Genomic DNA, 25,675 nt, shown 5'->3' with positions numbered 1-25,675 from the left:
GATGGTGGTAGGTGGAGCCGTCACTTTAAGAATTTAGAGATGTGACTAGCTCCTCCCCCTCTATGCTCTCCCTCCAGACCAGTTTTAAAAATGTGCCAGAGGGAGCCGGATGTCTGGGTTGCTCCAGAGTTAGTTGCCTAAAAGAAGAATAGGAAGTTTATCCAAAAGAGCTACCGGGGGACCTTGTCACAGTTGCCTTAAACTGGAGCCAGGGTCCCTGGCTACAGAGCTCACAGCCTGTGAATTTCCTAATGGAGCTTATCTGACGCTGCCTTTGTTGGGATCTAGCCAAGTGCTAGCCCGGTTAGCATGGCAGTAACTGTGAGTATTACCCCACCGCTCTAACTAGCAGAGTGCTGGGTGACACACAAGCACAGGACGCGTTTCTTAAGGATGTGTAAACACCTTGTAGAATTCCATCCTGGTATCACAACCGTACTGAGGGATCTCTGGTGCCGATAGCGCTTTTTTTTTTTTTAAAGGCACAATGGCTGCGAACAGCGGAAGGGGCGGAGCTTCACTCCGTCCAGCGGAGCTCCCGGCGGCATTGCACCTTTACATCAGTGTGAGGTGGCTCTAGCTCCTGCTTCAGCGTGGCACTGTGTGAGAGTATCCAGCGGCTGCAGCACGTATATCTCTGTTCCCTCTCCACATGCAGCGGGAAGAGGACATGAATACACCCGAGGTCTGGGAGGCACAGATTGTGGGAGCGTTTCAGGCACACATCTCACTCAATCTCTGGGTGGATGGTCAGCATTGCCTGTGCAGTACATATATATTTACAGCGCTATAAGAGGCAGATGTGACTCTACCTCCTCCTCGATAGCCTCCCCTCCACAGTAATTCCTGTGTCTTGCTTTAATGCTCTACTCTTCACTGTTGTTTCTGTATTATCTGTGTATACAGTATAGCAGGAAAAGGATCATCATCCAAAGCTTCTCAGAAGCTTTATACTTGTAAAAAATGTCATGCAAAGTTTACACAGGGACAGTCAGAGATGTCCATATATTGTGATTCTTGTGAACAGGTTCCTATAACAGACCCTATTTCCTTGGAACAAGAGTCCGGCCCAGTATGGCTAGCTCAGTTAACCGGGGTTATGTCGGATCTTTATGCAGAACTGGCAGCTTCTCGTAAGGATAGAGAGTCTACTAGTTCACGAAGCTCAGTTCAATCCATGCCAGAACCGGCGTGGCCACAAGCCTTGGCTAAGTCGGTTGATGGACTTACCAAGGCAAAGAGGTTTTTACCGGATGTTTTACAGTCTGCCGAATTTGACACGGAGGATATGCCACCTTTAGAGGAGGGGGAGGTTGGTCAAGACTCAGAGGCTGACCAACCTCTGGAAGAGGCGGAAGTAGCCTCAGAAGGATAGAGGCTTTTATTTTAGCTGAGCATCAGGTCCTACAAATCACAGACTCGGACGCAAATACAGCTTAGCCTTTCTTCTTTAGTAAGAAACACAGGTCCTTTAGCTCTGGCGTGGAAACACCCTGATAAAAAAAAAATTCAGGTTACACGCAGTTTTTTTGCCTCATCCTTTTCCAGCAGTTAATAGGGTGAAGTGGGAGACTCTGCCATTGGTGGATCCCCCCCTTTCTCGCCTAAGAAGACCATCCTGCTGGTGGGAGGAGCGACGACCCTGAAGGACCCTGCAGACTGCCGACTAGAGACCACTCTGAGGCCTTTAGAGACACCGGGACACTTGGATCAAAAAATTCTGCGTTGGCTGTGTCGGCTCGCAGAGCCTTATGGATCCAACAGTGGCAGGGAGATCCAGAGTCTAAAAAGGCGGTTGAGGCAATTCCGTTCACGGGTGAGTTTTTGTTTGGTCTGGATTTGTACAAATTTCCAAGGCCACTGGAGGAAAATCTATGTTCCTTCCGTTAGCTGCACCAGCTCCTCGTAAGCAGTACTCTGGTCTGTCCTTTTGAGTCCCTACCAAATTTCGTGGTAAGTCCAGAGGTGGTAGAGGTCGTAACGTTCCGTAAGCCTCTTCCAACCAGGAGACCAAGTCTACCACAAAACCCAGTGCATGACGGGTTTTCCTTCCTCCTGGGGGATCCCAGGGTGGGAGCCCATCTACGGAACTTCAGGGACATCTGCAGGAAGACTTGCTTGGTTGTCTGGGTTCAGGAGGTAGTCACCCAGGGTTACAAAATAGACTTCCAGTTCCAACCTCCTCCCCGTTTCTTTACAGCAGGTTTGCCAGTTTCTGTAGAAAGGCGATGGGTCTTGCAGAAGGCCATACAAAAGCTACTGGCTTCTGGAGTCATTTCGTCCGTACCCCCTCATCAACTCAAACAAGGTTTTTACTCCAACCTATTTGTGATTCCAAAGCCGGACGGCTTCGTCAAACCTATCCTGAACCTGAGTCTGAGAGGTTGGGGAGCGGTGACATTGGATTGTCAGTTCCAAGGTTGATGGACTCAGCAGGAGGCTGCATTACATATCAATATCCTCGAACTGAGCAATCTATAATGCGCTCCAGTTGGCTTTTCCTTTATTGCGGAATCAAGCAATATGTGTTCAATCGGACAACGCCACTGCCGAAATCGACAGGGTGGCACTCGCAGCAGGGAGGCAATGAGAGGTATTGCGTATTCTACTGTGGGCTGAATCCTTTGCAGAGGCAATATCTGCTGTGTTCATTCCGGGTGTCAACAACTGGGAGGCAGATTACCTCAGTCGCCCGTATCTCCACCCGGTAGAATGGGAACTCCATCACCAAGTTTTCCAACAACTGGTGACTTGTTGGGGTCTTCCACAAATAGACCTCATGGCATCCAGACACAATCACAAACTGCCAAGATACTGCTCCCAGACGAGGGACCCGCAGACAGAGGCTGTGGATTCCCTAACAACTTCCTGGACTTACAGCTACTTGTACCTATGCCCCCCCGTTTCCACAACTCCCGCGTCTGATTAGAGGGATCAACAGGGATGACCATACAGATCAACTGTACTCCTCGTGGCCCAGACTAGCCTCGCCAATCTTGGTATGCCGATTTTTTTCCCTTACTTATGGCCGATCCATGGCCTCTTCCACTACTAGAGGATCTGCTAATTCAAGGCCCTTTCGTCTATCCAGAATTAAGGCAACTACGTTTGATGGCTTGGCTGTTGACACAGCAATTCTGAGGGATAGGGGTGTTCCCTTTGTGGTTGTTCCTGTCATGATTCAGGCCACGAAAGAAGTTACTTCTCAACATTATTACCGGATCTGGAAAGCATACGTTACTTGGTGCGAGACTCGTAAGGTGTCCTCTACATCTTTTATAATGTCCAGACTGTTACTATTCCTGCATTCTGGATACGCAGCAGGCCTGTCTTTGGGCTCGTTAAAAGTACAGGTGTCATCACTTTCCATCTTTTTCCAGAAGAAGCTGGCCCAGACAACGGAAGTACAGATCTTTTCCAAGGCGTTCTTTGATTACGACCACCTACGGTGCCTCCTGTGGCCCCATGGGACCTGGAGTTGGTTCTTTCCTTTTTACAATCCTCTGTTTTTGAACCACTGGAATCCACAGATATCAAATAACTCACTTGGAAGGTGGTTTTGCTGTTGGCATTGGCCTCTGCCAGATGGGTCCGTGAACTATCATATAGGAATATCATGAATGCCTAGCCATAGGTATGTCTAGTGGAATAACAATCCCCAGCAAGCTGTAATGAGTCTTCTAATTATCATATAGGAATATCATGAATGCCTAGCCATAGGTATGTCTAGTGTATTAAATATTATTAGCAGATTTATTCAAGTTTTATTTGTAGTTATTTGGGGAATGTGTAATGGTTTCATCCCTACTCATCATTTGTTTGTTTAAGTTTTATTGCTCCAAATGGGTGATGGGCTAGGGGAGGGTCCAATCAATCAATGTGCTTACATACACATGTTTGGGCTTTATATTAGTGTGTAGTTTAGCTGAATTAGCGTAGCTGATTCATTTTTGGGAGAAAGATTTCAAAGGGAGAAAATTTCTAAGGGTTTCGTCTGGGACTTATACTGGACTTTAACTGGATGGAAACTGCATGGAAACTCCAAACAAAAGCAAATAAATCATCACAATACACCAATACTTGGACTGCAGCTACAAATGTTTGTACACACCTATTATTCTCCAAACCTCACTTACCCAGGAAACTATACATTCACTTTCTGCAAAAACACCTGCAATACAACTTTTACTCTGACCCTGCAAATACCTGGAAAACAAATGTTTTATTGAGAAGCATATTTGATGAAGTAACACTGACTTGTGGTTTGCCAACACTGTGTAATTTTCCATCTAACATCAACAAATATTTGATTTACTGGTAATCTGTAGATATTAACATCATTTTAAATACTTGCAAATCGTATTTCTTTCTGCAAACTTCACTGCTCTCTCATACAGTCACCACTCCTCCTCCTATTCTCAGTTTACTACCAGTTTACACCCCATCCACACTATGGCCAGGCTGGCAACCCCCATTACTCATTGTCTTTCTAATCCTTTATTCTGTCCCCTGTTACCACCTCTATCTCTCTCTCCCAGTCTCCTACATCTCATCCTCTCTCCTCTCCTCTGTCTGCCTCCCTACCCCTCTTCTGTTTCCCCATTGCAATTCACTTCTGCCCCTTCACACCATTTATACCCCACCACTCAACCCTGCTCTCTCCCTCCTCTGCCTGTCTCCTCACCTCTCCTCCACCAGTATCAAACTGCACTCCCTCCCTGTCTCACTCATGCAGTCTCCCTTCCTAGCCAAGGCCCCAGCACCATCATCACACCCTCTTTATCCTTTCCTTCCAAATTACTCCTACCTCAACGCTACAGCAATCCTGATAATCTCATTCACATCTCTCCCACAAACTCATACCCCCTATCCTGTGCACTCTGGAATGCCAGATCTATTTGCAACAAACTGGCCCCCACTCATGACCTTTTCATTTCCAACTCCCTGCACCTCCTGGCCATTACAGAAACCTGGATTACTCCTCATGACACCACTTCTCCTGCTGCTCTCTCTGCTGGGGGCCTCACATTCTCACACACACCCCGACCCGGGGGTCGCCATGGGGGTGGTGTTGGGATCCTTTTACCCTCAAGCTACACATACCAACTTATACCTCCAGAACCTTCTTTTACATTCTCTACATTTGAGGTCCATGCAATACGCCTCTACCAACCTACTAATCTTCGAGTTGCTGTAATTTACCGTCCACCTGGCATTTCCTCCAAATTCCTCGACAACTTTGCTTCCTGGCTACCTCACTTCCTCTCTTCTGACATTCCCTCCATTATTCTAGGTGATTTCAACATCCCTATCGATAACCCCACAAAATCACCTGCCTCTAAACTCCTTAACCTCACCTATTCACTTGGTCTCTCCCAGTGGACCACCTCACCCTCCCATGTGAACGGGAGCTCACTGGATCTGGTTTTCACTCACCGCTGTGATATTTCTGATTTCTCCAATTCCCCTTTTCACCTCTCTGACCACCACTTGCTCTCTTTCAACTTATCTATCTCTGCTTCCCCATATCTCCCTCCTAAGGCTACCATCACGAAGCGTAACATTGAGGCTATTGACACCTCATCCCTATCCTCCCTGTTTGACTCCCTTCTCTCTCCTCTTCTCTCTCTCACATGCCCTGAACAAGCCACATCCCTATACAATGCATCTCTTACTTCTGCCCTTGACTCTGTTGCTCCGCCAACCACTATTCACCCTCGCAGATCAACACCTCAACCCTGGCACAACAAATGCACCAGATATCTACAAAAATGCTCACGTACTGCCGAGCGACAGTGGAGGAAATCACGCTCTAAAGCAGACTTCCTCCATGTCAAATTCATGCTCTCATCCTTCAGTACTGCCCTTTCCCTTGCTAAACAATCATACTTCAAAATCCTCATTTCTACCCAGTCTTCCAACCCCCGGCACCTCTTTGCCACTGTTAACTCCCTCCTCTGCCCACCACCACCTCCTCTCCCTTCCTCATTGTCTGCTCTTGACTTTGCCACTTATTTCACATCCAAGATTGACTCCATACGTCAGGATATCACATCCCACCAGACCAGCAACCAGCCACCACCCATCCCTTGCCACCCCTCCCCTTCCCTCTTACCAACTCTGACATCTTTCTCCCATGTATCTGGCGAGGAAGTCATGGCCCTCATCCGTTCCTCCCCCCCACAACCTCCCCGCTCGACCCTATCCCCTCCCACCTCCTCCGCTACCTCTCTCCTTCTGCCTGTTCCCATCTTGCTCACCTTCTCAATCTTTCCCTTTCATCAGGCACTGTCCCCTCTGCCTTCAAGCATGCTCTTGTCTCCCCTATTCTTAAAAAACCTACCCTTGATCCTAACACTCTCTCCAACTATCGACCCATCTCTCTCCTCCCCTTTGCCTCCAAACTTCTTGAGCGTATTGTCTATAATCGCCTCACTGCCTTTCTTTCCTCTCACTCACTGCTTGACCCATTCCAGTCTGGTTTCCGTTCTCTCCACTCCACTGAAACTGCCCTCACAAAAGTCTGCAATGACCTCCATGCAGCCAAATCTAAGGGCCACTACTCTCTGCTTATTCTTCTTGACCTCTCTGCTGCTTTTGACACTGTGGACCACCCTCTCCTTCTGCAAATCCTTCACTCTCTTGGTCTGCGTGATACTGCCCTCTCCTGGCTGTCCTCCTACCTCTCTGATCGTTCCTTCTCTGTCTCCTCTCATGATGCTACCTCCCCCCCACTTCCACTAACTGTTGGTGTCCCCCAAGGCTCTGTTCTTGGTCCTCTCCTTTTCTCTCTCTATACGTTCTCTTTAGGTGAACTCATTAGTTCTTTTAACTTCCAATACCACCTCTATGCTGATGACACTCAAATCTACCTCTCCTCCCCTGATCTCTCCACGGCTCTCCTCACTCGGACCTCAAACTGTCTTTCTGCTATCTCTTCCTGGATGTCTCAGCGCTTTCTTAAACTCAACATGTCTTAGACTGAGCTGATCATCTTCCCACCCTCCCGCACAGCCTCACCTCCCACAATTTCATTATCCATTGATGGCACGACTATCTCCCCTAGCCCCCAAGTACGCTGTCTTGGCGTAATCCTTGACTCCTCCCTCTCCTTCAAACCACACATTCAGCACCTATCACAAACCTGTCATTTTCATCTCAAAAACATTTCTAGAATCAGACCTTTTCTCACCCAGGATGCCACTAAGATCATTATTCACTCACTGATTATTTCCAGACTGGACTACTGTAATCTCCTCCTAACTGGCCTCCCTGACAATTACCTCTCTCCACTCCAATCTATCCTCAATGCTGCTGCCCGGCTCATCTTCCTCACCAAACGCACTACGTCTACCTCCCCTCTCCTACAGGCCCTCCACTGGCTTCCCTTCCCTTTCAGAATCCAATTCAAACTTCTCACACTCGCTTACAAAGCTCTCACCCACTCCTCTCCCATCTACATCTCTGACCTTATCTCCCTTTACTCTCCCACCCGTCCTCTTCGCTCTGCTAATGCACGCCGACTCTCCTGTCTTCTGATTACTTCCTCCCACTCCTATCTCCAAGATTTTTCACGTGCTGCTCCCTTTCTCTGGAATTCTTTACCTCTCCCCCTCAGACTCTCCACCTCTCTACAAAACTTCAAACGGGCTCTTAAGACCCATTTCTTTACCAAACCTAGCCAAGTCTCAACCTAACCCTCTGTTCCATGCTCTCTATGTACCCCATCTGTGTCACCCCTGTCTGTCTACCCCTCCCCTTAGAATGTAAGCTCTCACGAGTAGGGCCCTCTTCCCTCATGTGCTTATACTTTTCTTACTTTAATAATACTCAACTGCCCAGATCCCGCAGTTTTTTGGCCACCTGGAACTTATCTCTATGTTTACTGGTGTAGTTATGCTTAGTTGCCCTGTACTTGTCCTATATTGTCTTCAACTGTAAGTCACTGTTTTCCTGTTTTGATTATGTGCATATGTACTCTGTAATTGGGCGCTGCGGAACCCTTGTGGCGCCATATAAATAAAGGATAATAATAATAATAACTGGGAGCCCTCTCTTGTAAACTACCATATTTTATCTTCCATTCCGACAGTGCCGAATTGCAAACTCTTATGTCCTTTTTACCAAAGATGGTCTCCACCTTCCACATTAACCAACCAATTATGGTTCCGGTTCTTGTTGAGGACTCCCCTTCTACCAAGTCACTCAGAGTTGTTCGAGCTTTACGAAGCTACGTGGACAGAACTTCTTCCCTTCGGAAGACACACTTTGTTTGTTCTCTATGACGCTGCTCGTCCTGGTTGGATTGCTTCCAAACAGACGCTATCACGTTGGATTAGCTTTACTATTCATCAAGCTTATGTGGTCTCATCACGACAGTCACCACCGTCTATTTCTGCCCACTCTGCTAGGTTGGTTGGTACCTCATGGGCGGCTGCCAGGGAGGTACCAATGACCCACTTATGTCGGGCAGCGACTTGGTCTGGCCAACATACTTTCCTTAGGTTTTACCGGTTTGATACGTTTGCCGCTTCAGCCTCTCAGGTTGGTTGTGCGGTTTTGCAGGGTTCTCTGCAGTCTCCCGCCCAACAAGGGAGCTCTGGGACGTCCTCACGGTCTTAAGCCTTCCAGTGTCCCCTAGTGGATGGAGAAAACTGGATTTTGGTACTTACCGGTAAATCCCTTTCTCTGATTTGACAGCGGACACTGGATGCCCACCCAGCGCTTCTTCCCTGCTGTATTGTATGCTACTTAGAGAATTGTGAATAAGAGTCACAACACGATGCTATGTCAGTATTGTGCCTGTTATACACACACATACATGTTAGTATATCTCTGGTTATGGTTCTGTTACCTTTCTGGTTTTATGTTCTGTTGCCTTTCTCTTACCTCCTCCTCTGTCATCTGGTCTCCCGTCTGTCCTCGGGCTCAGTTTCTATAACTGGTCTGGAGGAGGGGCACAGAGTGGGAGGAGCCAGTCACATCACTAAATTCTTAAAGAGCCGGCACCATCTACCACCATCTGTACCCCATAAATATTTCTCTGGTTCTCAGGATAAGACTGTCAGAATTGTGGAAAGGATCAGTCATCTACATGTGCACAGTCTTATCAATTGACTCAATTAATGGAATGGATGAAGAAATCTTTTGTTTCTAAGGAGGAGTTTGTGGAAATGCAAGGTTTCAAGAGAGAAGGTCTCAGTCTAGTTTGTATGGTGAAGATATATCGTCTGATGATTTGTTGCAGGATGAATTATTTGACATCTCTAGTGAGGTATCTGGTGTGATTAAAGAAGAATCCAGGCTGTTTAATACTGAATTGGTGGAGAGTATGTTAAAGAACATTTATAAGACTATGAAGTATAAAGAACCTGTGCAGACAGCAGAAGAACAGGATTTGTTGTTTGAGGATAGAGTAAAAAAAAAAAAGGAAGAGTCTTTCCAATACATAGGGTAATGAAAGAATTTTCTGTTACGTCCTAGAGGATGCTGGGGACTCCGTAAGGACCATGGGGTATAGATGGGCTCTGCAGGAGACATGGGCACTATAAAGAACTTTAGAATGGGTGTGCACTGGCTCCTCTCTCTATGCCCCTCCTCCAGATCTCAGTTAGATCCTGTGCGCAGAGGAGATTGGGTGCACTACAGGGGAGCTCTCCTGAGTTTCTCTGATAAAGAATTTTGTTAGTTTTTTTATTTTCAGGGAGCACTGCTGGCAACAGGCTCCCTGCATCGTGGGACTGAGGAGAGAGAAGCAGACCTACTTAAGTGATAGGCTCTGCTTCTTAGGCTACTGGACACCATTCGCTCCAGAGGGAGTCGGAACGCAGGTCTCCCCTTGCTGTTCGTCCCGGAGCCGCGCCGCCATCCTCCTCGCAGAGCCGGAAGATAGAAGCCGAGGGTGAGTATAAGAAGACTTCAAGGTGGCAGAAGACTTCAGATCTTCACTGAGGTACGCGCGCAGCGGTAACGCTGCACGCCATTGCTCCCACACACACACACACACACACTAGCGGGCACAGATGGGTGCAGAGCGCAGGGGGGGCGCCCTGGGCAGCAATAAAGCCTCTGAGTTATTTTGAGCGGGACCGAAGCCTGCCGATGGAGGGGGCGGAGCTTGATCTCTCAGCACTAACCAGCGCCATTTTCTCCACAGAGATCTGCTGAGAAGCTGGTTCCCCGGTCTCTCCCCTGCTGAACACGGTGGCACAGGGCTGAAAAGAGGGGGGGGGGGGCACTTGTAAGGCGCAGTGAGTGTCTTACACAGTAATTTAATATAAAAGTGCTATTATCTGGGACATTATTTTCCAGTGTCATTTGGCGCTGGGTGTGTGCTGGCATACTCTCTCTCTGTCTCTCCAAAGGGCCTTATTGGGGAACTGTCTCATATCTATATCCCTATGTGTGTGGGGGTGTCGGTACGAGTGTGTCGGCATGTCTGATGCGGAAGGCTCAGCTAAGGAGGAGGTGGAGCAGATGATTGTGGTGTCGCCGTCGGCAACGCCGACTCATGATTGGATGGACATGTGGAATGTTCTAAATGCAAATGTGACCTTATTACATAAGAGATTGGACAAAGCAGAGTCCAGGGAAAGAGCAGGGAGTCAATCCACAGCTTCGGCTGGGTCACCGGGCCCTTCTGGGTCTCAAAAACGTCCCCTATCCCAGATAGCAGACACTGATACCAACACGGACTCTGACTCCAGTGTCGACTACGATGAAGCGAGGTTGCACACGAGGGTGGCAAAGAGTATTCATTATATGATTATTGCAATAAAAGGTTTTGCATATCACAGATGACCCCTCGGTCCCTGACACGAGGGTGCGCATGTATAAGGAAAAGAAACCTGAGGTAACCTTTCCCCCATCCCATGAGCTTAACGAGTTATTTGAAAAGGCTTGGGAAACTCCTGATAAAAAACTGCAGATTCCCAAGAGGATTCTTATGGCATATCCTTTTCCTGCACGGGACAGGGTACGTTGGGAATCCTCACCCAGGGTGGTCAAGGATTTAACACGCCTGTCCAAGAAAGTGGCGCTACCGTCTCCGGACACGGCAGCCCTCAAGGATCCTGCTGATCGCAGGCAGGAAACTACTTTTAAAGTCAATTTATGCGCATACAGGTGCTTCGCTCAGACTGGCAATCGCATCGGCATGGGTGTGTAGTGCAGTTGCAGCTTGGACAGATACATTGTCAGCTGACCTTGATACCCTAGATAGGGATACCATTTTATTAACCTTAGGCCACATTAAAGACGCAGTCTTATATATGAGGGATGCTCAAAGGGACGTTGGTCTGCTGGGTTAGAGAGTCAACGCCATGGCGATTTCTGCTAGGCGTGCCCTGTGGACTAGCCAATGGACGGGAGATGCCGACTCAAAGAAACATATGGAGGTTTTGCCATACAAAGGTGAAGTTTTATTTGGGGAAGGTTTCGCGGACCTGGTTGCCACAGCTACCAAGGGTAAATCTTCCTTTTTGCCTTTTCCCCCACAGCAAAAGAAAACTCCACAGTATCAGATGCAGTCCTTTCGGTCGCGTAAGTCCAGAAGAGGTCAGGGCTCATCTTTCCTCGCCAGAGGTAAGGGTAGAGGGAAAAGAATGCCTGCTACGGCTAGTTCCCAGGAGCAGAAGTCCTCCCCGGCTTCTACTAAATCCACCGCATGACGCTGGGGCTCCACTGAGGGAGTCCGCACCGGTGGGGGCACGTCTTCGACTCTTCAGCCAGGTCTGAGTTCTATCAAACGTGGATCCTTGGGCGATGGATATTGTATCCCAAGGCTACAAACTGGAATTCGAAGAGGTGCCCCCTCACCGATTTTTCAGGTCGGCCTTGCCGGCTTCTCCCCCAGAGAGGAAGTAGTGTTCGCTGCAATTCAAAATCTGTATCAACAGCAAGTGATTGTCAAGGTTCCCCTAGTCCAACAGGGGAAAGGGTACTATTCAACCCTGTTCATGGTCCCGAAGCCGGATGCTTCGGTCAGACCCATTTTAAATCTAAAATCCCTAAACCTGTACTTGAGGAAGTTCAAATTCAAGATGGAATCGCTCCGGGCTGTGATCTCCAGTCTGGAATGGGGGGATTTTATGGTGTCACTCGACAAAAAGGATGCATACCTTCATGTCCCCATATATCCTCCTCATCAGGCGTACCTGAGATTCGCTGTACAGGACTGTCATTACCAGTTTCAGACGCTGCCGTTTGGGCTTTCCACGGCCTCGATGATTTTCACCAAGGTGATGGCGGAGATGATGGTGCTCCTGCGCAGGCAGGGAGTCACAATTATCCCATACTTGGACGATCTCCTGATAAAAGCAAGATCGAGGGATCAATTGCAGAAGAGCGTTTCGCTCTCCCTGAGAGTGCTGCAACAACACGGTTGGATTCTCAATCTGCCAAAGTCACAATTGATTCCAACGACTCGACTATCATTCCCAGGCATGATTCTGGACACGGAACAGAAGAGGGTTTTTCTCCCGATGGAAAAAGCCCAGGACCTCCAGAACATGGTCAGAGACTTGCTAAAACCAAAAAGAGTGTCTGTTCATCAATGCACTCGAGTTCTGGGGGAAATGGTGGCAGGCTACGAAGCCATCCCCTTCGGCAGGTTTCATGCAAGGGCGTTTCAGTGGGACCTCCTGGACAAGTGGTCCGGGTCCCATCTACTAATACATCAGAAGATAAGCTTATTCCCCCGGGCCAGGGTGTCTCTCCTGTGGTGGCTGCAAAGTGCTCACCTTCTAGAGGGTCGCAGGTTCGGCATTCTGGACTGGGTTCTGGTAACCACGGACGCGAGCCTCCAAGGATGGGGGGCAGTCACAAAGGAAGAAATTTTCAGGGGCTATGGTCAAGCCAGGAGGCTTGTCTACACATCAACGTACTGGAATTGAGGGCCATATACAATGGCCTACGACAAGCGGAGGATCTTCTTCGCGACCTACCGGTTCTGATTCAATCAGACAACGTCACATCCGTAACTCATGTAAACCGCCAAGGCGGGACAAGGAGCAGAGTGGCGATGGCGGAAGCCACCAGGAAAATCACGTAAGCGCTCTGTCTGTCATGATCCTGACTGTAGTTTTCATATTTGGTGACTTACCTCTGCCATCTCTGTCCTGGATCCTGCATCTTTCTGCTCACTGGGATAAACAGCTTGCCAATACCATGAGTTTCCTGAGTTCTCTGCCTGGAAGGTAATGGTTAACGAGCTCCACCTGTGGTGATCTTCTGTGTGAGTCTGAATTCAGCAATCTGAAGTTTAGGCCTAAAAGCCAGCATCCTCTGTTTGCAGAAGTTCAGGCTTCAGTGTTCTCTCTGCCTGCTAGGCCTCACTCCACATCACAGCCTAGTCTAGAGTACTCACATGACAGTGACTGTTCACCTGACCCAGAGCTGTCCAATCCTCTGCCAGCCTGAGACTCTCTGAATCACCTGACACTGCTCACCAATCACCAAGGACCAGGAAGTATAAGTCGAGAGACTGAGTTGGAAGCTGGGCCAGTTCCTCGTGTCACACACAGCTCTGTGTGAGCTTTGAAGCTGAGCTCCCTAAAGGTAGCCCTTGTACTTCAGTTTCTGTAAAAACTCTGTTCCTTTGTTACCCAGTTTGGATTACATTTGTGTTACCATTGATATCCAGTATTTCCACAAGTCTCAACTTAAAGGCACAGTTGCAGTGTTTAATCTTAAAGGCACAGTACAGTATTCCACAGTCTCAACTGAAAACCACAGCTGCAGTATTCTACCGTCACAGCCGCAGGGTTCTTCAGCCTCGTACTAGAGTTATAGCCACAGTCATTCTACTTTCAGTTGCGTTTCCAGTTATATCCGGTACCAGCCCGCATTACAGTTGCATCCCAGTCTCACCGGTAACCAGCCCAGTTATCAGTCTCGCCAGTAACCAGTCCGTCTTACTATCTTGCCAGTAACCTTGAGTACATAAGCACCTACTCCTGTGACACTATATCCAGTACAGTCTCACCTATACATTCATCATCCTGCTATCAAAGTCCCTGGTGATCCAGTGGTCAGGATACGGCTTCTTCTGCCGAGGCGCGGGTTTGATCCCCGGTCAGGGATTGCTCCTTCTTCTCCCTGATTCCTACAGACCAGCCTAATATTCACATAGTCCTCCAGTTGCCCGCACAGACTTCACTAACACCGGGTTCACAAAACCACAGTCATGACACTGTCAGCGGTCTTCATTCCGGGAGTGGACAACTGGGAAGCAGACTTTCTCAGCAGACACGATCTCCATCCAGGAGAGTGGGGACTTCATCAAGAAGTTTTTACAGAGATAACAAGTCTTTGGGGAATTCCTCACATAGACATGATGGCGTTACGCCTCAACAAGAAGCTTCGGAGGTATTGTGCCAGGTCAAGGGACCCTCAGGCAGTAGCGGTGGACGCCCTGGTGACACCTTGGGTGTTTCAGTTGGTCTATGTGTTCCCCCCTCTTCCTCTCATATGAAAAATATTGAGAATCATAAGACAAAAAAGGGTGAAAACAATACTCATTGTTCCAGATTGGCCTCGAAGGGCCAGGTATTCAGATCTTCAGGAGATGCTCACAGAAGATCCATGGCCTCTTCCTCTCAGGGAGGACCTGTTACAACAGGGGCCCTGCGTGTTCCAAGACTTACCGGGGTTACGTTTGACGGCATGGCGGTTGAACGCTGAATCCTAGCTGGGAAAGGTATTCTGGAGGAAGTCATCCCTACTCTGATAAAGGCTAGGAAGGAGGTGACGGCAAAACATTATCACTGTATCTGGAGGAAGTATGTTTCTTGGTGTGAAGCCAAGAATGCTCCTACGGAAGATTTCCATCTGGGCCGTTTTCTCCACTTTCTACAGACAGGAGTGGATGTGGGCCTAAAATTAGGCTCCATTAAGGTTCAGATTTCAGCCCTGTCTATTTTCTTTCAGAAGGAATTGGCTTCTCTCCCAGAAGTCCAGACTTTTGTAAAGGGAGTGCTGCACATCCAGCCTCCTTTTGTGCCCCCAGTGGCACCTTGGGACCTTAACGTGGTGTTACGGTTCCTGAAGTCTCACTGGTTTGAACCTCTTCAAACGGTTGATTTGAAATTTTTCACTTGGAAGGTGGTCATGTTGTTGGCCTTGGCATCTGCAAGGCGGGTGTCCAAATTGGCGGCCTTGTCTCACAAGAGCGCCTATTTGACCTTCCATGTGGATAGAGTGGAGTTGAGGACTCGTCCTCAATTTTTGCCTAAGGTGGTTTCTTTATTTCATATGAACCAACCTATTGTGGTGCCTGTGGCTTCGAGTGACTTGGAGGATTCCAAGTCCCTGGATGTAGTCAGGGCCTTAAAAATCTATGTAGCCAGGACGGCTCGAGTTAGGAAAACAGAAGCACTGTTTGTCCTGTATGCAGCCAACAAAGTTGGCGCTCCTGCTTCGAAGCAGACTATTGCTCGCTGGATCTGTAACACGATTCAGCAGGCTCATTCTATGGCAGGATTGCCGTTAACAAATTCGGTAAAGGCCCATTCTACTAGGAAGGTGGCCTCTTCTTGGGCGGCTGCCCGAGGCGCCTCGGCTTTACAGCTTTGCCGAGCAGCTACCTGGTCAGGTTCAAACACTTTTGCAAAGTTCTATAAGTTTGATACCCTGGCTGATGAGGACCTTGCGTTTGCTCAGTCGGTGCTGCAGAGTCGTCCGCACTCTCCCGCCCGGTCTGGAGCTTTGGTATAAACCCCATGGTCCTTCCGGAGTCCCCAGCATCCTCTAGAACGTAAGAGAAAATAAGATTTTAAACCTACCGGTAATTCTTTTTCTCCTAGTCCGTAGAGGATGCTGGGCGCCCGTCCCAGTGCGGACAAAATCTGCAAGGTTTGTATATAGTTGTTGCTTACATAAGGGTTATGTTACAGTTGAGATCAGTCTTTGGCTGTTACTGTTTTTTGTTCATACTGTTAACTGGTTGCGTATATTCCAGGTTATACGGTGTGAATGGTGTGGGCTGGTATGAATCTTGCCCTTAGATTAACAAAATCCTTTCCTCGTATTGTCCTTCTCCTCTGGGCACAGTTTCTCTAACTGAGGTCTGGAGGAGGGGCACCTGAAAAGCCGGGACTAAAATTCCTTCGTTAAGGTGAAACTTAGAGACCACCTTAGGAAGATAACCAGACCTAGTTCTGAGAATTGCTTTATCTTTATAAAAAATTAGAAAAGGAGACTTACATGACAGCACTCCTAAATCTGATACTCTTCTAGCTGATGTCATAGTCAGTAGAAAGAGTACTTTAGTTGTCAACCATTTAAGATCCACCTTATTAAGTGGTTCAAACGGAGCACCCTGAAGGGCTTTGAGGACCAGACTTAAATCCCAAGGCACTGCAGGAATAACAAAGGGTGGTTGAATGCACAGCATTCCCTGGAAAAAAAGTACGCACATCCTGTGAAGTGGCAATTTTCCAATTTTCCATTCCTGCCTGAAGGAAATTTAAGATTCTGGATACTCTGAAAGATTTTGGATCCATACATCTTTCACCAATGAATATAGGCTTGCCATATTCGGTGATAAATGCGAGCTGAGGAGGGTTTCCTTGCTCTGAGAATAGTTTGAATTACCTGTTGTGAGAATCCTCTTGACTTTAGGATAGAAGTTTCAACAGGCACGCCGTCAAAGACAGCCGATCCAGATGCCTGTGATAACAAGGACCCTGCATCGGTAGATCTGGACGTTGAGGGAGCAGAATTGGAACATCCAATTACATCCTCTGTAGATCTATGTACCAATGCCTTCTGGGCCAAGCCGGAGCTATCAGAATCACTGCACCCTTTGCTTGCTTTATTTTCCTCACCACCCTGGAAAGCAGGGAGATTAGAGGAAACAGATATGCCAGATGAAAGTCCCATTTCACTACCAGTGCGTCCAAAAGGATCGCTCCGGGGTCCTTTGTTCTTGACCTGTATGCCGGAACTTTGTTGTTCAGATGGGATGCCATGAGGTCTATCTCTGGCAACCCCCACTTGTCTACTAGAGTCTGAAAGACCTCTGGGTGTAGAGCCCATTTGCTTGCTTGAATGGTGTGTCGACTGAGAAAATCCGCTTCCCAGTTTAGGACTCCTGGAATGAACACTGCGGACGATGCTGGAAGATGGAGTTCTGCCCACTTTAGTATGTGACTTACCTCCTTCATTGCTTTTTGGCTGCGAGTTCCTCCCTGATGGTTGAGGTACGCTACTGCCATTGTATTGTCCGAGTGGATCTGAACTGGTTTTCCTTGCAGAATATCCTTTGCCTGAATCAGTGCCATGTATATGGCCCGGAGTTCCAACAGGTTTATTGGCAGGCGACTTTCTTCTGTGGTCCATTGTCCCTGCAACCATAATCTTCCGGACACTGCTCCCCAGCCCTGTAGACTGGCATCCGTTGTTAGGATCTCCCAATCTGATATCCAAAAAGGTCTTCCCTTGTCTAGATGGGATGTCTGTAGCCACCAGGCTAATGACCCTTTTACCTTTACTGGAAGTACCATCATTTGTTTCTTTATTGTCTGATGTATTCCATTCCATCTGGTCAGAATCAAATGCTGCAGAGGTCTTGAGTGGAATTGTGCATATTCCACCATGTCGAATGTTGACCCCATCACTCGCATTGCTGCGGGAATTGATATTGTCTGACTGTGTAATAATTCCTGAGTCATTAACTGCACCTTGGATATCTTTTTCTGAGGTAAAAATATTTTCTGCAGTCTTGAATCCAATACAGCCCCCAAGTGAATCATCTGTTGTGATGGAATCAGAGACGACTTTGCCCAATTTATAAGCCATCCGTGTTTCTGTAGACAATTTATTGTCTGTTGGAGATGGCTCGAGCAATTCCTAGGATTGTGCCAGGATTAAAAGATTGTCGAGGTATGGAAAAATCCTTATCCCCTGCTTGCGGAGATAAGCTGCCATAACCACCATGATCTTGGTAAATACTCTGGGGGCTGTGGCTAACCCAAAGGGTAAGGCCTGGAACTGAAAATGTTGCTGGAGGATGGCGAACCTGAGGTAACACTGATGGGACAATGCTATAGGCACATGCAGGTAAGCATCCTGTATATCCAGAGATACTATGTAATCCCCTGGTTCCATGGCCAAAACTATGGAGCGTAACGTCTCCATGTGGAACCTTGGGACCCAAATGTATTTGTTTAACATTTTGAGATTGAGAATTGGTCGGAATGACCCATTTGGCTTCTGAAGCAAAAATAGGTTGGAGTAAAAACTCTGCCCCCGTTGTGCCAGGGGTACTGGAATACTTACCCCGGACTGAAGTAATTTCTGAACTGCTTCTTGCAGGGCTCTGGCCTTCGCCTCTATATGAGACGGGCTGGTGCAAAAAAACCTTCGAGGAGGCTGCTTCTTGAAAGGGAAAACATAACCCAGAGATACCACTTCTTGCACCCAAGCATCTGTCGTCGACTGATGCCATATGTGTGCAAACTGAAGAAGTCAGCCCCTACCTTGGGGTCCCCCAGGTGGAGGCCCGCACCATCAGGCTGATAGTTTCTGTTCTGGTTTGGAAGCTGACCCGCTGGTGACCCATTGCTTCTTTGCTTTACCAGACTTATTGTACTGGGTCTGCTTAGAATCATTTTTGCCTTTTGTTTTACCTTGCCACCGAAATGGCCGAAACCCCGAACCCTTTGGCCTAGAGTTATAACTGGCAGGAAACTTGACCTTCTTGGATTCTGCTTCTGATTCCAGAATATCTGTCAATTCCTTACCAAAGAGAATGTTCCCAACAAAAGGCAAAGCTTCCAGAACCTACTTGGATTCTGAATCAGCTTTCCATGTACGCAGCCAAATTGCTCTGCGAGCAGCTACCGTTAAGGCTGATGCTTTGGAAGTAATTGTATCCATATCCATTGCTGCTTCTTCTAAAAATAGTGCAGCCTGTTTCATATGAGCTATATGGGACTCCGGCTCCCTGGTAGGTGCTGAAAACCCATTTTCCTGTTCCTTTGCCATCCAGGCCGAGGCCATAGCTGGCCTTATGACTGCCTCTGACAGAGAAAAAATGTTTTTCAAAAACCCATCCACTCTTCTGTCTGTGACATCATTTAATGATGTTGATGGCAAAGGCAAAATAGATTTTCACACTAACCGTATGATGTGCATATCTACCTTAGGAGGCACTTCTCTTTTTAAACAGTCCCTAGTTGGAAAAGGGTAATAAGATTCCCATTTTTTGGGAATTCTGTATTTCCTATTGGGTGTAGCCCAAGCTTCCTCCATAATTTCCGTCCGTTCCTCTGACCCTGGAAACTCAACCCGAACTGTTTTGGGACGTTTAAACACAGGTGCTTTAGTTTTTATTATTGGCTCTGCTGAATACTCTAGAGACAGAATAGCCTTCATTGTTCCAATTAACACAGCTATAGCATCTGAGCTGAAACCTTCTACCTGTTCTTCATATGGTGAAGTAGAGTAAATGGAGCTATCCTCATCTGATGTATTGTCCTGTGTAGCCTGTGAATTTGATGATATATTTACCCTTGGTTTATCAGCTTGTTGTTTTGTAGAAGCTGTTGGGGCTATACCATAAGACGTGAGCTGCATGTATGGGTTAATAGTGTACCCTATTCCTGAGGTTGAAGCTGTAGGGACCAACCTGTCAGCTATACTGGATAAGGTTTGTGCAAACATAGCCCAAGGTGGACCTATTTGTCATTGAACAGGGATCTGCCTTGCAATCTGCTGAAACGCAGAACAATTTGCACATAACCCATCATGTGTCAGATGCTGAGTTGATATCCCCACCTTGCAGGATAAACATGTTATAAGTGTTGGTGTTACTGTTATTGTAACCTCGACACCTTTGCCGCTCTTAGACATGATAAATAATAAGCTTTACACAGTATACTACACAATCTGTGACTGCAATCACTTTACTGTATTAAAGGGATATCAATCTGACCCCCACCCCAGGCACCAGCATTTAGGCTCAGAAGAAACACTGACAAACATATATAGTCAGCAATCACACTAGCAGTCAGTCACATGTTATATATTAGTCATATGAGCATATTATCAACTACGAACACATTTCAAGTATGTAGGAGTACATTTACTGAATTCTGTTCAGTTATTTAACAGTTATTTAACGTATTCAGACGCATTGTGAAGAAAACCACAGTAATGTACATAGACTCGTATGCAATAGGCACTAAAGTTAACTATTCATACTAACAAAAGTAGATAGAAATTTAGTGCTGTATAACCCGTACTCCATAGAGTGGGATACAGGGAGACTCACCCCACTTCCAGGATCGATCAATACGTTAGCGAACACTGAGTTGATCCAGACGCTACTGGTGTACACTGCCGTTCCTGGAACTTTTTAGTAGAGATGAGCGGGTTCGGTTTCTCTGAAACCGAACCCGCACGAACTTCATGTTTTTTTTACGGGTCCGAGCAGACTCGGATCCTCCCGCCTTGCTCGGTTAACCCGAGCGCGCCCGAACGTCATCATGACGCTGTCGGATTCTCGCGAGACTCGGATTCTATATAAGGAGCCGCGCGTCGCCGCCATTTTCACACGTGCATTGAGATTGATAGGGAGAGGACGTGGCTGGCGTCCTCTCCATTAGAAATTAGATTAGAAGAGAGAGAGAGATTGTGCAGAGTCAGACAGAGTTTACCACAGTGACCAGTGCAGTTGTTGTTAGTTAACTTTTATTTATTTTAATATAATATATCCGTTCTCTGCTATATCCGTTCTCTGCCTGAAAAAAAACGATACACAGCAGCAGCCAGTCACACAGTGTGACTCAGTCTGTGTGCACTCAGCTCAGCCCAGTGTGCTGCACATCAATGTATAAAAGGCAAAGCTTATAATAATTGTGGGGGAGACTGGGGAGCACTGCAGGTTGTTATAGCAGGAGCCCCCAGGAGTACATAATATTATATTAATTTAAAATTAAACAGTGCACACTTTTGCTGCAGGAGTGCCACTGCCAGTGTGACTAGTGGTGACCAGTGCCTGACCACCAGTATAGTAGTATATTGTTGTATGTATTGTATACTATCTCTTTATCAACCAGTCTATATTAGCAGCAGACACAGTACAGTGCGGTAGTTCACGGCTGTGGCTACCTCTGTGTCGGCAGTCGGAACTCGGCAGGCAGTCCGTCCATCCATAATTGTATTACAATATATACCACCTAACCGTGGTATTTTTTTTTCTTTCTTTATACCGTCGTCATAGTGTCATACTAGTTGTTACGAGTATACTACTATCTCTTTATCAACCAGTGTACAGTGCGGTAGTTCACGGCTGTGGCTACCTCTGTGTCGGCAGTCGGCAGGCAGTCCGTCCATCCATAATTGTATTATTATTATAATATATACCACCTAACCGTGGTTTTTTTTTCATTCTTTATACCGTCATAGTGTCATACTAGTTGTTACGAGTATACTACTATCTCTTTATCAACCAGTGTACAGTGCGGTAGTTCACGGCTGTGGCTACCTCTGTGTCGGCAGTCGGCAGGCAGTCCGTCCATCCATAATTGTATTATTATTATAATATATACCACCTAACCGTGGTTTTTTTTTCATTCTTTATACCGTCGTCATAGTGTCATACTAGTTGTTACGAGTATACTACTATCTCTTTATCAACCAGTGTACAGTGCGGTAGTTCACGGCTGTGGCTACCTCTGTGTCGGCAGTCGGCAGGCAGTCCGTCCATCCATAATTGTATTATTATTATAATATATACCACCTAACCGTGGTTTTTTTTTCATTCTTTATACCGTCGTCATAGTGTCATACTAGTTGTTACGAGTATACTACTATCTCTTTATCAACCAGTGTACAGTGCGGTAGTTCACGGCTGTGGCTACCTCTGTGTCGGCACTCGGCAGGCAGTCCGTCCATCCATAATTGTATTATTATTATAATATATACCACCTAACTGTGGTATTTTTTTTTCTTTCTTTATACCGTCGTCATAGTGTCATACTAGTTGTTACGAGTATACTACTATCTCTTTATCAACCAGTGTACAGTGCGGTAGTTCACGGCTGTGGCTACCTCTGTGTCGGCAGTCGGCAGGCAGTCCGTCCATCCATAATTGTATTATTATTATAATATATACCACCTAACTGTGGTATTTTTTTTTCTTTCTTTATACCGTCGTCATAGTGTCATACTAGTTGTTACGAGTATACTACTATCTCTTTATCAACCAGTGTACAGTGCGGTAGTTCACGGCTGTGGCTACCTCTGTGTCGGCAGTCGGCAGGCAGTCCGTCCATCCATAATTGTATTATTATTATAATATATACCACCTAACCGTGGTTTTTTTTTTCATTCTTTATACCGTCGTCATAGTGTCATACTAGTTGTTACGAGTATACTACTATCTCTTTATCAACCAGTGTACAGTGCGGTAGTTCACGGCTGTGGCTACCTCTGTGTCGGCAGTCGGCAGGCAGTCCGTCCATCCATAATTGTATTATTATTATAATATATACCACCTAACTGTGGTATTTTTTTTTCTTTCTTTATACCGTCGTCATAGTGTCATACTAGTTGTTACGAGTATACTACTATCTCTTTATCAACCAGTGTACAGTGCGGTAGTTCACGGCTGTGGCTACCTCTGTGTCGGCACTCGGCAGGCAGTCCGTCCATCCATAATTGTATTATTATTATAATATATACCACCTAACCGTGGTATTTTTTTTCATTCTTTATACCGTCGTCATAGTGTCATACTAGTTGTTACGAGTATACTACTATCTCTTTATCAACCAGTGTACAGTGCGGTAGTTCACGGCTGTGGCTACCTCTGTGTCGGCAGTCGGCAGGCAGTCCGTCCATCCATAATTGTATTATTATTATAATATATACCACCTAACTGTGGTATTTTTTTTTCTTTCTTTATACCGTCGTCATAGTGTCATACTAGTTGTTACGAGTATACTACTATCTCTTTATCAACCAGTGTACAGTGCGGTAGTTCACGGCTGTGGCTACCTCTGTGTCGGCAGTCGGCAGGCAGTCCGTCCATCCATAATTGTATTATTATTATAATATATACCACCTAACCGTGGTTTTTTTATACCACCTAACCGTGGCAGTCCGTCCATAATTGTATACTAGTATCCAATCCATCCATCTCCATTGTTTACCTGAGGTGCCTTTTAGTTCTGCCTATAAAATATGGAGAACAAAAAAGTTGAGGTTCCAAAATTAGGGAAAGATCAAGATCCACTTCCACCTCGTGCTGAAGCTGCTGCCACTAGTCATGGCCGAGACGATGAAATGCCAGCAACGTCGTCTGCCAAGGCCGATGCCCAATGTCATAGTACAGAGCATGTCAAATCCAAAACACCAAATATCAGAAAAAAAAGGACTCCAAAACCTAAAATAAAATTGTCGGAGGAGAAGCGTAAACTTGCCAATATGCCATTTACCACACGGAGTGGCAAGGAACGGCTGAGGCCCTGGCCTATGTTCATGGCTAGTGGTTCAGCTTCACATGAGGATGGAAGCACTCAGCCTCTCGCTAGAAAACTGAAAAGACTCAAGCTGGCAAAAGCACCGCAAAGAACTGTGCGTTCTTTGAAATCCCAAATCCACAAGGAGAGTCCAATTGTGTCGTTTGCGATGCCTGACCTTCCCAACACTGGACGTGAAGAGCATGCGCCTTCCACTATTTGCATGCCCCCTGCAAGTGCTGGAAGGAGCACCCGCAGTCCAGTTCCTGATAGTCAGATTGAAGATGTCAGTGTTGAAGTACACCAGGATGAGGAGGATATGGGTGTTGCTGGCGCTGGGGAGGAAATTGACCAGGAGGATTCTGATGGTGAGGTGGTTTGTTTAAGTCAGGCACCCGGGGAGACACCTGTTGTCCGTGGGAGGAATATGGCCGTTGACATGCCAGGTGAAAATACCAAAAAAATCAGCTCTTCGGTGTGGAGGTATTTCACCAGAAATGCGGACAACAGGTGTCAAGCCGTGTGTTCCCTTTGTCAAGCTGTAATAAGTAGGGGTAAGGACGTTAACCACCTCGGAACATCCTCCCTTATACGTCACCTGCAGCGCATTCATAATAAGTCAGTGACAAGTTCAAAAACTTTGGGTGACAGCGGAAGCAGTCCACTGACCAGTAAATCCCTTCCTCTTGTAACCAAGCTCACGCAAACCACCCCACCAACTCCCTCAGTGTCAATTTCCTCCTTCCCCAGGAATGCCAATAGTCCTGCAGGCCATGTCACTGGCAAGTCTGACGAGTCCTCTCCTGCCTGTGATTCCTCCGATGCATCCTTGCGTGTAACGCCTACTGCTGCTGGCGCTGCTGTTGTTGCCGCTGGGAGTCGATGGTCATCCCAGAGGGGAAGTCGTAAGCCCACTTGTACTACTTCCAGTAAGCAATTGATTGTTCAACAGTCCTTTGCGAGGAAGATGAAATATCACAGCAGTCATCCTACTGCAAAGCGGATAACTGAGTCCTTGACAACTATGTTGGTGTTAGACGTGCGTCCGGTATCCGCCGTTAGTTCACAGGGAACTAGACAATTTATTGAGGCAGTGTGCCCCCGTTACCAAATACCATCTAGGTTCCACTTCTCTAGGCAGGCGATACCGAGAATGTACACGGACGTCAGAAAAAGACTCACCAGTGTCCTAAAAAATGCAGTTGTACCCAATGTCCACTTAACCACGGACATGTGGACAAGTGGAGCAGGGCAGGGTCAGGACTATATGACTGTGACAGCCCACTGGGTAGATGTATGGACTCCCGCCGCAAGAACAGCAGCGGCGGCACCAGTAGCAGCATCTCGCAAACGCCAACTCTTTCCTAGGCAGGCTACGCTTTGTATCACCGCTTTCCAGAATACGCACACAGCTGAAAACCTCTTACGGCAACTGAGGAAGATCATCGCGGAATGGCTTACCCCAATTGGACTCTCCTGTGGATTTGTGGCATCGGACAACGCCAGCAATATTGTGTGTGCATTAAATATGGGCAAATTCCAGCACGTCCCATGTTTTGCACATACCTTGAATTTGGTGGTGCAGAATTTTTTAAAAAACGACAGGGGCGTGCAAGAGATGCTGTCGGTGGCCAGAAAAATTGCGGGACACTTTCGGCGTACAGGCACCACGTACAGAAGACTGGAGCACCACCAAAAACTACTGAACCTGCCCTGCCATCATCTGAAGCAAGAAGTGGTAACGAGGTGGAATTCAACCCTCTATATGCTTCAGAGGTTGGAGGAGCAGCAAAAGGCCATTCAAGCCTATACAATTGAGCACGATATAGGAGATGGAATGCACCTGTCTCAAGTGCAGTGGAGAATGATTTCAACGTTGTGCAAGGTTCTGATGCCCTTTGAACTTGCCACACGTGAAGTCAGTTCAGACACTGCCAGCCTGAGTCAGGTCATTCCCCTCATCAGGCTTTTGCAGAAGAAGCTGGAGGCATTGAAGAAGGAGCTAACACGGAGCGATTCCGCTAGGCATGTGGGACTTGTGGATGCAGCCCTTAATTCGCTTAACAAGGATTCACGGGTGGTCAATCTGTTGAAATCAGAGCACTACATTTTGGCCACCGTGCTCGATCCTAGATTTAAAGCCTACCTTGGATCTCTCTTTCCGGCAGACACAGGTCTGCTGGGGTTGAAAGACCTGCTGGTGACAA

This window comes from Pseudophryne corroboree, chromosome 2 (assembly GCF_028390025.1).
Source record: "Pseudophryne corroboree isolate aPseCor3 chromosome 2, aPseCor3.hap2, whole genome shotgun sequence".
NCBI classification, from domain to species: Eukaryota; Metazoa; Chordata; class Amphibia; order Anura; family Myobatrachidae; genus Pseudophryne; species Pseudophryne corroboree.
Note: the sequence above shows the minus strand (reverse complement) of the source record.